This window comes from Spinacia oleracea, chromosome 3, assembly GCF_020520425.1.
Source record: "Spinacia oleracea cultivar Varoflay chromosome 3, BTI_SOV_V1, whole genome shotgun sequence".
NCBI classification, from domain to species: Eukaryota; Viridiplantae; Streptophyta; class Magnoliopsida; order Caryophyllales; family Amaranthaceae; genus Spinacia; species Spinacia oleracea.
Window position 1 is genome coordinate 92,804,563 of NC_079489.1, and position 11,626 is coordinate 92,816,188.

At 36.2% G+C, this 11,626-nt stretch overlaps 2 long non-coding RNA genes across 4 annotated transcripts; both read right to left on the reverse strand.

The window, feature by feature from the left end:
- Positions 1-4,116: 4,116 nt before the first annotated feature.
- LOC110782552 (uncharacterized) lies at positions 4,117-6,980 on the reverse strand. Its single transcript, XR_002531945.2, has 2 exons — positions 6,823-6,980; positions 4,117-4,429 (listed from the first exon to the last, which is right to left on the reverse strand). It is a non-coding gene; the product is annotated as an uncharacterized lncRNA (long non-coding RNA).
- Positions 6,981-7,067: 87 nt separating this feature from the next.
- On the reverse strand, positions 7,068-10,379 carry LOC110782550 (uncharacterized). 3 transcript variants are annotated; one of them, XR_002531944.2, is made up of 5 exons: positions 10,022-10,364; positions 9,826-9,888; positions 9,392-9,482; positions 9,247-9,312; positions 7,068-7,228 (listed from the first exon to the last, which is right to left on the reverse strand). It is a non-coding gene; the product is annotated as an uncharacterized lncRNA (long non-coding RNA). The 3 variants fall into 3 exon arrangements; XR_008930736.1 differs by having other exon boundaries at positions 9,826-9,907; XR_008930735.1 differs by having other exon boundaries at positions 9,826-10,379.
- Between the last annotated feature and the right edge of the window lie 1,247 nt (positions 10,380-11,626).

Here is an 11,626-nt window from a genome sequence, read left to right on the forward strand (position 1 = left end):
AACAATCCAATTTTGAGAAATTTATTAAATCTAGGCTAACAATGTTCAAATTTAACGAACGAAAAAAATTGAACATTTTGATAATCGAATCCAAAATTTTAAATTGTTCTAAACATTCAAAATTCAGATTTTTACCAATTTGGTTTAAGTGACGATTAAAATTAACGAATCTAATCAAAATTTTAATCCAATATTTTTTTAAAAACTACCACTTTAAATGAAATTATATTCCCTTTCCCAATTAACTAAATTTCCAGATCTAAATGATTTAAAAAATCAATTAGCGATCTAAAATTTACAAATTTGGGGAAAGTGAAATTAGGGTTTATACTAACATTTATGGCCGAAAATTTTACCATAATTTTAAAATATACCCAAAAACAGTAGGACAAAATTTCAATCTATTCCGAGTAGTTTAGGTCGACCAATTAATTGAAAAACTTTCCGAATTTGTTAATTTTAATTCGTTAATTAACAAAAACACCCAAAAACACATACTTCGAGGCCTGTTTTAGCGATTATGTTCCTATTAAATGATCTTAAAAAATCGTTTTCAATCAGACGAGGGTCAGAAAAATCGAAATTTCGACAATTTTCGAATTCAGAACTGCTTTCTGCGATCTATCCAATAATCAAGAAACATTCGAAAAAAATACGAAAAATATAGGAAAATTCGACAGCATACAAAAACATATAATCATGCTAAAAAGTACTTTAATACATAAGGCTCATGATATCACTGTAGGGGAATACATTCAAATACATATAACATGTGCGGAACAATCTCCAAAGCCAGGAAACATGTATAAAGCATAGATTAAGCAAACTTACATTCGAAGCGTGTTTTCCAGATTTTATTATTCACGAACACGAACAAAGAACTCCAATTTTCGTTCCTCTATTTGGTTCACCGACACGTTCAGATCCGTCTTGATAATCTTAGCATAGACAATACTCAAGAGTGTTGGCTTTTTGGCAAGAACAGTTTAGGGGAGGCAAAACTGAACTTACGTAATTTTCAGAATTAGGTTTAGGGTTGGGAAAAACTAACTGAGTGTGGAATATAACCTTAGGTTATACTGTGTGTAACCGGCCAAGGCACAAGGCCTTAACCGGCCACACACTTACACTCACCGAAGCCACATGGCAGCCAAAGCCCACAACAACAGAGCATCGCAGTCGTGGGCTTGGGCCTCGCTGTTGTGCTTGCTGCTACGCTGCCCCATCGCTGCGCGCACAATCCTGCCTGCGGGCTGGCTGCTTGCTACACGCGAGCTTGTTAGCTCGATAAGCCGACAGCTCCGTTGTGGCTCGTATTGGCGACGAACGCCTTACGGCTATTTTTTTTGTATCGTATACGACGAATCACCGTCGTACGATACGATTATTCGTTTTGCCTAGCTTACGAATATTCGCAATACGATATACGATTCCGATCCAACGTCATATCGTATATTATGTTTTTCCGAATGAATTCCCGGAAAGCTATTAAATGAATTTCCGATTCATTTAATCCGATGATCTGTTACATGCCATTGGTGTGACCTTATAGGTTAAGTCAATAGTAAGTTGTATGCCTAATATAGATTAGAACTCAGTGATCAGAAGCATTGCTCCAGCTAGCTGTTCCGATCACTTGATCTCACTGAATTAATTGTTCGTAATTAATCTGAACCTTGGTATTAGACTAATGCACCTTGGGTGAAGGACACATTTCCTTCACTCCCACTTGTCATTCAGACAAGTGTGCATTCACATTCCTTTGTCGCTTACTGTTACTTGCTGAACATAAGTTAATTTAGATCCAAGCCATCCTTATTAGGTCCAGAAGTGTTTCTCGAATTACTGAGTTCAACTGTTAAACTTTTACATAAGGTTTAGCCTTAACCATTCTGAGCACGGCCATGCATTTTCACAGTATCTAACTCTCCGAGAGGCCTTGTTACACAACAACACCATATCCTATCAAAGATATGATGAGAATCGAGTCTTGCAATCTATGAACACTCACTTTGATTCATAGTACGCCTATAAACTGCTTTTATTATCTCCTTTTACGGTGCAACGTTTAGCGAGCATCAAAGCGAACTAATCTCCAAACGAGCAATCATAATTACTCATGTTTTGAGGAACGGTTCTAATCACCATTAATAAGAACTGCTTATGACATGACTTTAATCTCTTAAAGTGTGATCATTGTCAATCTGATATAAGATCCAATAAGTATTTATGCAAAAGATTTTTGACATCCAGTCAATCTAGTTCAAGAAACCGAACTACAAATCTACTTGCAATCCAATCTTCATTAGTCATTGGTCGTCCCCCTTTCAATGACCTGGATTAGGGATCCTTTGTGACTTCAATATTCAAGCTCACTTATGGGTGTTTCTTTGTCGAAGAATCCATCTTGACATCCCATTTGAATGTTTTGAATCACTTGGACTTTTTCATTTAATACTAAACCAAAATTAAATGAATATGAAATAAAGAATTTCATAAATATGAAATAAAGAATTTCATAAATATGAAATGGCTAAATCAATTGTTTTAAACACAGATCTAATAGATGTTCTAAAACGAAACATAGAAAATCAAAGCCATTCTCAAACATGCTTGATTCCCATGGTTGCTACATGTGCTTCACTTGTGGCAACGGTTTAGTCAATGGATCCGCGATGTTGTCATCAGTTCCAACCTTGCAAATCTCGATTTCTTTCCATTCAACGATTTCTCAAAGTATGTGAAATAACCACCGTACGCGCTTGGATTTCTGATGGTTCCTAGGCTCCTTTGCCTGGGCAATGGTTCCAGTATTGTCGCAATACAAAGCCATTAGTCCTTTAATGGAGGGGACAACCCCAAGTTCTTTGATGAACTTCCAAATCCAAACAGCTTCCTTTGCTGCTTCTGAGGCAGAAATGTACTCGGCTTCAGTTGTAGAATCCGCAATAGTGCTTTGCTTAGAACTTTTCCAGCTTACTGCTCCGCCATTGAGGCAGAACACTAAACCAGAATGTGATCTGAAATCATCTATGTCGGTTTGAAAGCTTGCGTCCGTATAGACTCTAACAATCAACTCATATGTACCACCATAGACCAGAAATTTATCCTTTGTCCTTTTCAGGTACTTTAGGATATTCTGGAAACAGTCCAATACCCCTCACCTGGGTCTGACTGGTACCTCCTCGTTGCACTGAGTGCGAACGAAACATCCGACCTTGTACAAATCATAGCATACATGGTGGATCCAATAGCCGAAGCGTATGGAATTTCACTCATCTTTCTACGCTCATCAGATATGTTGGGACACTGAGTCTTGCTTAGATATATGCCATGTGACATGGGTAGATGGCCACTCTTGGCTCCCATCATATTGAACTTAGCTAGCACTTTGTCAATGTAAGTGCTCTAGCTTAGTCCAATCATCCTCTTAGATATATCCCTATAGATCTTGAAGCCCAATTTGTATTGTGCCTCTCCTAAGTCTTTCATTGAGAAACACTTTCCAAGCCAAGTCTTTACAGACTCCAGCATAGGAATGCCGTTTCCAATAAGCAGTATGTCGTCTACATACAAGACTAGGAATGCAATTTTACTCCCATTGACTTTCTTGTATACACAAGATTCGTCCTGGTTTTTGATGAAGCCAAATTCATTGACTGCTTCATCAAATCGTATATTCCAGCTCCTTGACGCATGTTTTAATCCATAGATGGATTTCTTAAGCTTGCATACCTTTCCTTTATTCTTTTGATCGACAAAACCCTTCGGTTGTGTCATAAACACGGTCTCTTTAAGAACCACTAGTAGAAAAAACGTCATTTGCAGCGCGCGTAAAAGCGGCTTTTGCCGCGTTTTTGGTCGCTGCAATTGTGATGGGTGCAAATACGCCTTCTTTTTTTGCATCGACCAAAAACATTGCAAAAACCTAAATAATTGCACCTCACATTTCTCAAAGCGCGCTGCAAAATGGATTTTATTGCAGCCTTTACTACCTGTTGTGCGCTGCAAATACTGCTTCTAAAGGGCTAAAAAATAACATTATTTGCAACTTTGCCTACTAAGGCAGGCGCTGCAAATAATGCATATTTATTGTTAAAAAAAAAAAATTGCAGCTACAGCAAAGCTGCCATGCGTTAAACAAATCAATAATAACTAGTTTTGATATACTTTTGTTTTTAAAAGTAACATTTAAAGGTTGCCACATTCAAAATAGAAGGCTCAACTTTATGACTAAAAATTGCTGGATTCGGTGCTGATAATTTCTCTCATCCTGTAATATATAATTCTTGCAACCTTGGGGAGTTTCTACATGAGGGCAGTTGGACCAGGTGATCTCTGGTGATAATAAATGAAACGAATACCTTCGAAAACTTGAGTTTTCAACATAAGAGGTTATTGAAAATCTTCCTATATGTAACTTCAGAGCCTGCAAGTTTACCAGAAAACACATTAGTAAAAAATATTGGTCCACACTCAAACACATAATCATGCAAGTGCAGTCTATTATTACACCGATACAATTTTTTGATAGAGTACCGAACATTGGATGATGGATACACTAAAGAAGGTCAGTGTCAAATTTTCATCAACACACAAAAGTTCTTCCTCTTGTGTTCATTTACATGATGTTCTGTACCAAAAACACAACCCTGTCTATATATATAATGTATGCTCCCTTAAATGAAATATCAGGTAATTGAGGCTCCCGATGGAAGGTATACCTCAGTGTTTTTGGTGTCAAAGATCATGCAATATCATTCTAACATGTTAAACATGTAGCAAAGCAATTAAATTACAAATTAATATACCCTTTTCATTGGAAATTAATTTGACCAACATTATGTTCACTAATCTACTTTGATCCTACATATCTGTCGTATGGCAGATTGAAACATTCGTAACATTTTAGTATGGAGAGTAGGAGCAATGTTTGTGATATTTTATTGGTAAAGTATATTAATTACAAAATTAAATTACTAAATAGGTCACTCTGAAAACTGAAGTTATGATGAAGAAGATAATAAAGTAGTTCATTATATAATCAGCATCAGTAGTTGGTGGAAGCTGTATTAAAGATTAATCTAGCATTCTAGCATATGATAGACAAATGCATAATTTTGAGCAACTTCAGGGAGATGATTGTGAAAGCATATTTGTCAAATAGCAATACATGGTTTACACTTCACACAATACTTAATTATCGTAATCAAGCAATATATCTTAAAGCTAAGATAAACAAAGAGTGCATCTTAAGAAAGCATTTTGAAAAGACTGAATATAATACTATATGAACCAAATTATGGGTTGACAAAAGTGCAAAGCAGGACCTCTAATAATAAGTTTGATAAAGGTATACCTACATGTTTAACATGTTAGAAAGATTCCCTTTCTATCCAAACTCAAGCTCTTCAAAAATGTCATTGTCTGTGGGTAATCAAACTGGTTCCACTATCCAAAATTGGCTAACTACAAGCAGAATTTCCATAGAAATACAATAGCTTGGTTCAATGAACCAAATTCAACATGCAATGTTCAAAACTTCCTAGAAACTAACAATTGAATTAAAAGTCACAATTTAACAACAAAACCAAAAGAAGGGTCCAACAATTGTGAAAAGTGAGACAGCTTATACCTTAAAGCAATGGGAAAAGACCATAGAATACGCCATATTTCCAATATGAGGAGCAGAAATGCAATTTGATTAACACATATTGTCCGTAATTAGCAGTAAATTTGTTTGAATTACCCAGGTAGTAAGCAACTAGTAAGAAACTGTAAACATATATGTACATGTATTATTAGATCGATCGATCGCACATGTAAATTGTATTTGCATTTCTTTTCATATTTTGATATAAATGTACGTGTGCAACACTATCTTTGGGAAATTAAAATTGCACGATAAAACGGTCATTATATCTCACATAAAGTCTTAGCTATGATTTCACAACAACTGGCAACTATGCATGAAAGATTGTTCCTAGTGCATATTACAAAAGTTTAATATGTCTTTCCTAATACGGTGTACACCAAGAAACGGAAAAGGAAATGTGAAGAAGGTTTTCCATGTATTGTATGGTAGAAAAACAACTTAACAAATGATTCATCTTCAGAAAGTATTGTATAAATTGCTCAAATTAAAGTATCTTAATATTTGAATAAGTGATACTAACTTCAGAGTATATGTACTATATACTAAAATAAGAATAATGGTGTAATCTTTAACTATAATAAAAGAAGTGATAAAAAAAAATGGTTGTTAATATGAGAAGAACCAGTTACAGATCTTAAAGGTCTACAGATTTTTCACTAGCACATGCTAACCAGGTACGGAGTATAAATTTCCCAAATTTCCTACATATTCAAGAACCCAGCTTGCTACCGGCGCTACAACAGCGACACCCAGAATATGATTCATTAAAAAACACAGAAGACATCCACAAAAAACATTTTACACCATGATTAGAAGCTTCACATATCAGTCAGGAGAGGTGTATGAGTAACTATATAGGACAATCCTTTTCGTTAGTTATATAAGACATTCAAACTTGCGCTACCGAAGCAACAATGTCAGATGAAACAATTTCTAACAACAGATAAACTAAATTCATTATTACTTGACAATGTAAGTTCCGCAATTAGTTAAATTGAAAATGAGCAATCAGAAATAAGGGTTTTGTGGCTGATAAACCCTAAGACAGAATAGGGGATTTGTTTTTTATGTATCAATGACGAGAAGTAAAACAATCAAATCATTCAATCAATCATTCAATTTACATGATAAAATTAACAGAGATATGAACTCCGTTAAAGAATTACCTGCCAACTACGACGAAGGCGCTTCTTGGTGTTAGCCTTGCGAGTAGAAGTTAGCTTGATTCGCTTCCAAAGAAGACCGCCAGAATCGTGCTTTTTCCCAATTTCCATCATTCGTGTTCCCTAGAAAGCTCCTAATCCTCTGTCGTTGGAGACTGTTCCTGCATCCAGAATCAAAAGATTGAAAATGCGTTCACCATAAGCCACAAGTAAAGAAAATAGACAAGGAGAGATTCTGTTCATCTTGCCTCAATAGAGTCATCCTCATGTTCTCTTGGTCCAGCATCATTTTGAGAGAAAGTCCTTCCATATTCTCCTTGAGAGATCCATGTATTCATAGCATCAGATGCAGGCCCTACAGCAACCCAAAAATCTTGCTGCCCTGCATTCTGCACGCCTCCTTGATGCACTGCAGTTCAAAGGGATTCCACAAATTATGCATAGTCAATTTTAGACTGAACTACAAAGGTATGCATCAACATACTCACTTACAGTATGATTCAGGAATATTATGATTTTAGAAAAACAAGAGGAAGAATGAAAAGAATGAGAAAACAAAAGAATGAGTGAACTACCATCCACACACTCATTAACTGAACCGCAGCTAAGTTAAAGACCGCAGGAACCTGACTTTGCAAGTTCTATGAATCCCAAGCACTATTATAGCAGTATGATAAACTTATTAAAAATTAGTATCAAAATGCCTGCATTATCATCAAAGACATATGTCCAAGATTAATAATGATACGTTAAAAGCACCTGGCCCTTTGAGGTGAAAAGAACTCAGATACACATTACTCACCAAGGAGAAAACTCAACATTTGAATACATAAATACATTACTAAGTTTAAGCAACTTATAACATCTCAGAAGTAAGAACCGCTTCTTTCTATTAAGATCATGTAGCATATATTCATGAAAAAAAGGATAACCAAAGGGAAAAAAGGATGCTCTCCATACAACATGAAACTGAACTTTAATCAAACGAATTCAATAATACAGTAACAACTATTTTCGTTTTAGACATAAGCAAAGAAAAAGGCTTGGAATCCATTAATAATGATTTTATCTCATACAAACTTTTTCTGAAAGACTACACCAGAATATATCTCAGGTGGAAGCTAATCACTGATTAGAGGAGTTCTCAGTGACAATCCAGTAGCTGACTGGAATCTGTTTAGATCCCAACCTTTGTGTTCACACTCGATTAGATGAGATCCAACTTCAAACTGAAAACAGCAGGCTAATTATAAAAGTAATAAGAATACACAACACAAGATCTCAGACAAAATCATCCACAAAGGTAACAAGAAAAGGGAAATCTTCTACATAGAAGCATAACCATAAGCTATTTATTGCCTCATTTTCAACATAATTGCTGATGTCACAGCAATACACAGATAGGATAAATACACAGATAGGCGGACCAAAACCGGATCGAAAGGGAAAAAAAGGAGAAGAAAAACCCCTTGTAGTTCCCCCTGTATTTACATAATTCTCATTTTTAAGCAGAATTCAGCACTCCCAACAAAAAAAAATGGCATTTTTATCTTTCCCATGAACACGTACATGAATCTCAGAATAACAGATTCACAGCCAAGATAACCTGGAAGAGCTACATGGCTTACAGTATTGGATGCAATGTCCCACTCTAGTGTCATCTATCTGAATATGCTTCAGATTTAGAAATCCTATTACTTTCACTTGTTAGAATTACTGAGAACTCCTAAGAAAATTCCATGGTCATATTCCCTACTTTAACTTAGCTTTCATCAAAGTAAAAAACTATTTTAGATGTCCCTCAACCCCTCTGCCAGTTTTGCTACTAGAAAGGAAATTTTTTGAAATCACTGGTGTAATAATGCTGAATTGAAGCTACCTAATATTATTCACCGATTAGTTTACTATCACACACATGCATACAAACATCTGCACACGCACACACAAACAATAGGTATTCAGACTTCAGCCAATAAGTTCCAACATGAATCTAACCATTGATTGAATATTTCACTGATGTCAACCCGTTGAAACGTATTCAAAACCTTAACCCAAACCATCTATTTTCAAGTTCAATTTCGGTAGAATGGTCATAACAGGTCAACCTTTGTCACATACAGAACAAACTTAGAAACAGGGGAGGGGGGAAGTCTACGTGGAAAATGGAATCTTGGTTTACAAAGTAAGATAATACAAGCTCACAATCGGAAAGACTTTATAGTAAGTGGCTACTGCATTTTATCCAGTAAAAATATCTCCTATCACTACTTTCGCAACACTTCAATGCAGTTTACTGCCTTTCCTTGCTGAACCAATTCCCACAACGAGTGAAATTTCAAAGATACGGTAATTCCAAAAGAAACAGAACTAGCTTCATGAAAAAGAATTATGAACCATAAAATTCATTTGTGTGGCAAAGAAGCATACCTTTGCAATTTTTACAAGTTGGTCATGATTGTCATGGCCATAAAAGAATGGCTCTTTCCAGAATATCTATAAAAAAATGGAGTCGTACTAGGTAATTCAGATCTAAGATACAGTTTAGAAATGAAATATGAGTACTACTACTCACCATTCCAGCAAACATACAACCAAGGCTCCACATGTCCAACGAATAGTCTTAGTCTTGTAAATCAACAAGAAGTTCTGGCCCCTTGAAGTATCTACAAACAAGTTATGAGACATCAAAATAACTAAAATTCAATATTCACCAAAATCAAGCATCAACTAGGAACAAAGATATAATGCGAGATTCACCAAAGAACGTTGGATTTGAAACCCTCGAGATACCACAAATAGTACAACAATATCAGTCAATTACAACCTACAATCCCAAATATAGTTAATCTAATTAGCTAGATCTAATAGGAAAACCATCAGCAAATTCCATAATTATAATTGAAAAAACCTCTGAAATAATCAACATGCTGAATAAATCAACTAATCAACCAGCCAAACAACGAAACAACAATTAATTGGAAATAAAATATTCCCAAAATTACACACCTTTAGGCATCCCCATCTCGTGGTCGAATTTCCCCTGGATTTAACGAAGCACACCAACTTCATCTACAAGTTCACCAATCCTCTTCCGGGTAATTAACAATAATTTATTTCAATTTTATTCAAAACAAAAATAATAAATTAGAGGAAAAACGATCTGAAAAGGGATAAGGTGTAGGAGAGAGAGAGAGAAACAAACCTGAGATTTAGGATCCTTGATAGCCGCCGCATCGGAAGCGTCGGCATTTGGAAACTCGGCATGGTAGAGAGCGGCGAGTTCTTCTTCTCCGTAGTTTTCGTTCTCCTTCGTCTGAGATTTTTGTGTAAAATCAAAAAAATCGTGTAGAGTAAAATTAAAAAACAAAAATCATCAAACAAAGTAGACGAATGAAATTTGATTCTGGACGATGCAGGAGAGTATGAGAGTTAGATCTAAGCTCAGAGAGGAGAGAGAAAGAGGGGTAGTGAGGATGCGGGAGATTAAGGGAATAAGGTTTAGATTTGAAGCATTATTCGTAGCAAATCCCCCGTAAACTGCTCTGCGATAATTACTTTTAATTTTAATAACAAAAAGTCGCAGCGTTTGATGATAAAAAAAAGTTGCGAATACCTCATTTATTCATTGACCCGCGTTGACCATAGGCTATTGCACCGAGTTCAATTAGTTAAAGCTGCGAATGAGGAGTTGCAAATGAGGTTTTTTCTACTAGTGAACACCATTCAAGAAGGAAGTTTTGAACTCCATTTGCAATATTTCATAGTCATGAAACGCGACAATCGCAAGGATTATCCGAATAGACTTAAGCATAGGGACTGGAGAAAAGGTTTCATCGTAGTCAACGCCGTGAACTTGCATGTAACCTTTTGCTACCAATCTAGCCTTGTATATGTATACAATTCTATCCTTGTCTTTCTTCAATTTGAAGACCCATTTGCATCCAATAGGTTTACCCCATCCGACAAATCAACCAAATCCCAGACTTGATTTTCACACATGGAGTCTATCTCAGATTTCGTGGCCCTTAACCATTTAGCGGAGCTTGGGCTTGTTATAGCTTGTTTGTAGGTCATAGGTTCATCACACTCTAATATGAGAACTTCTAAGTTTTCAGTCAAGAGGACGAATGTCCATCTGTTCGGCTGAACCTTAGTTCTATGTGACCTACGAGGGGCAACAACGTCTTGAGGAACTACTCCCACTGGCTCTTCTAAAGGCCTTGGAGGTTCTTCACCTTGAGCTGCTTCTAAAGAGTTCTTCATTCGTTGTTTGTCTCGAATCTCTTCGAGGTCTATTATTCTCCCACTTGTCATTTTGGAAATGTGATTTCTTTCCAAAAAGACACCGTCACGAGCAACGAATACCTTGTTCTCTGACTTGTTGTAGAAGTAATACCCCTTTGTTTCTTTTGGATACCCAACGAAGAAACATTTGTCAGATTTTGTTTCGAGCTTGTCCGAAATTAATCCCTTGACATATGCTTCGCAACCCCAAATCTTAAGAAAAGACAATTTTGGAAGTTTCCCACGTCCATAATTCGTATAGAGTCTTTTCAACAGCTTTTGACGGAGCACGATTCAGTGTGAGTACTACTGTTTGCAACACATGTCCCCAAAATTGTAAAGGAAGTTCGGCCTGACGCATCATTGACATGGCCATATCGAGTAAGGTCATGTTTCTCCGTTCCGACACTCCATTCCATTGAGGTGTCCCCGGAGCAGTCAATTCAGAAAGAATACCGCATTCTTTTAGATGGTCATCAAACTCGTGGCTAAGATATTCACCTCCTCGATATGATCTTAGAGC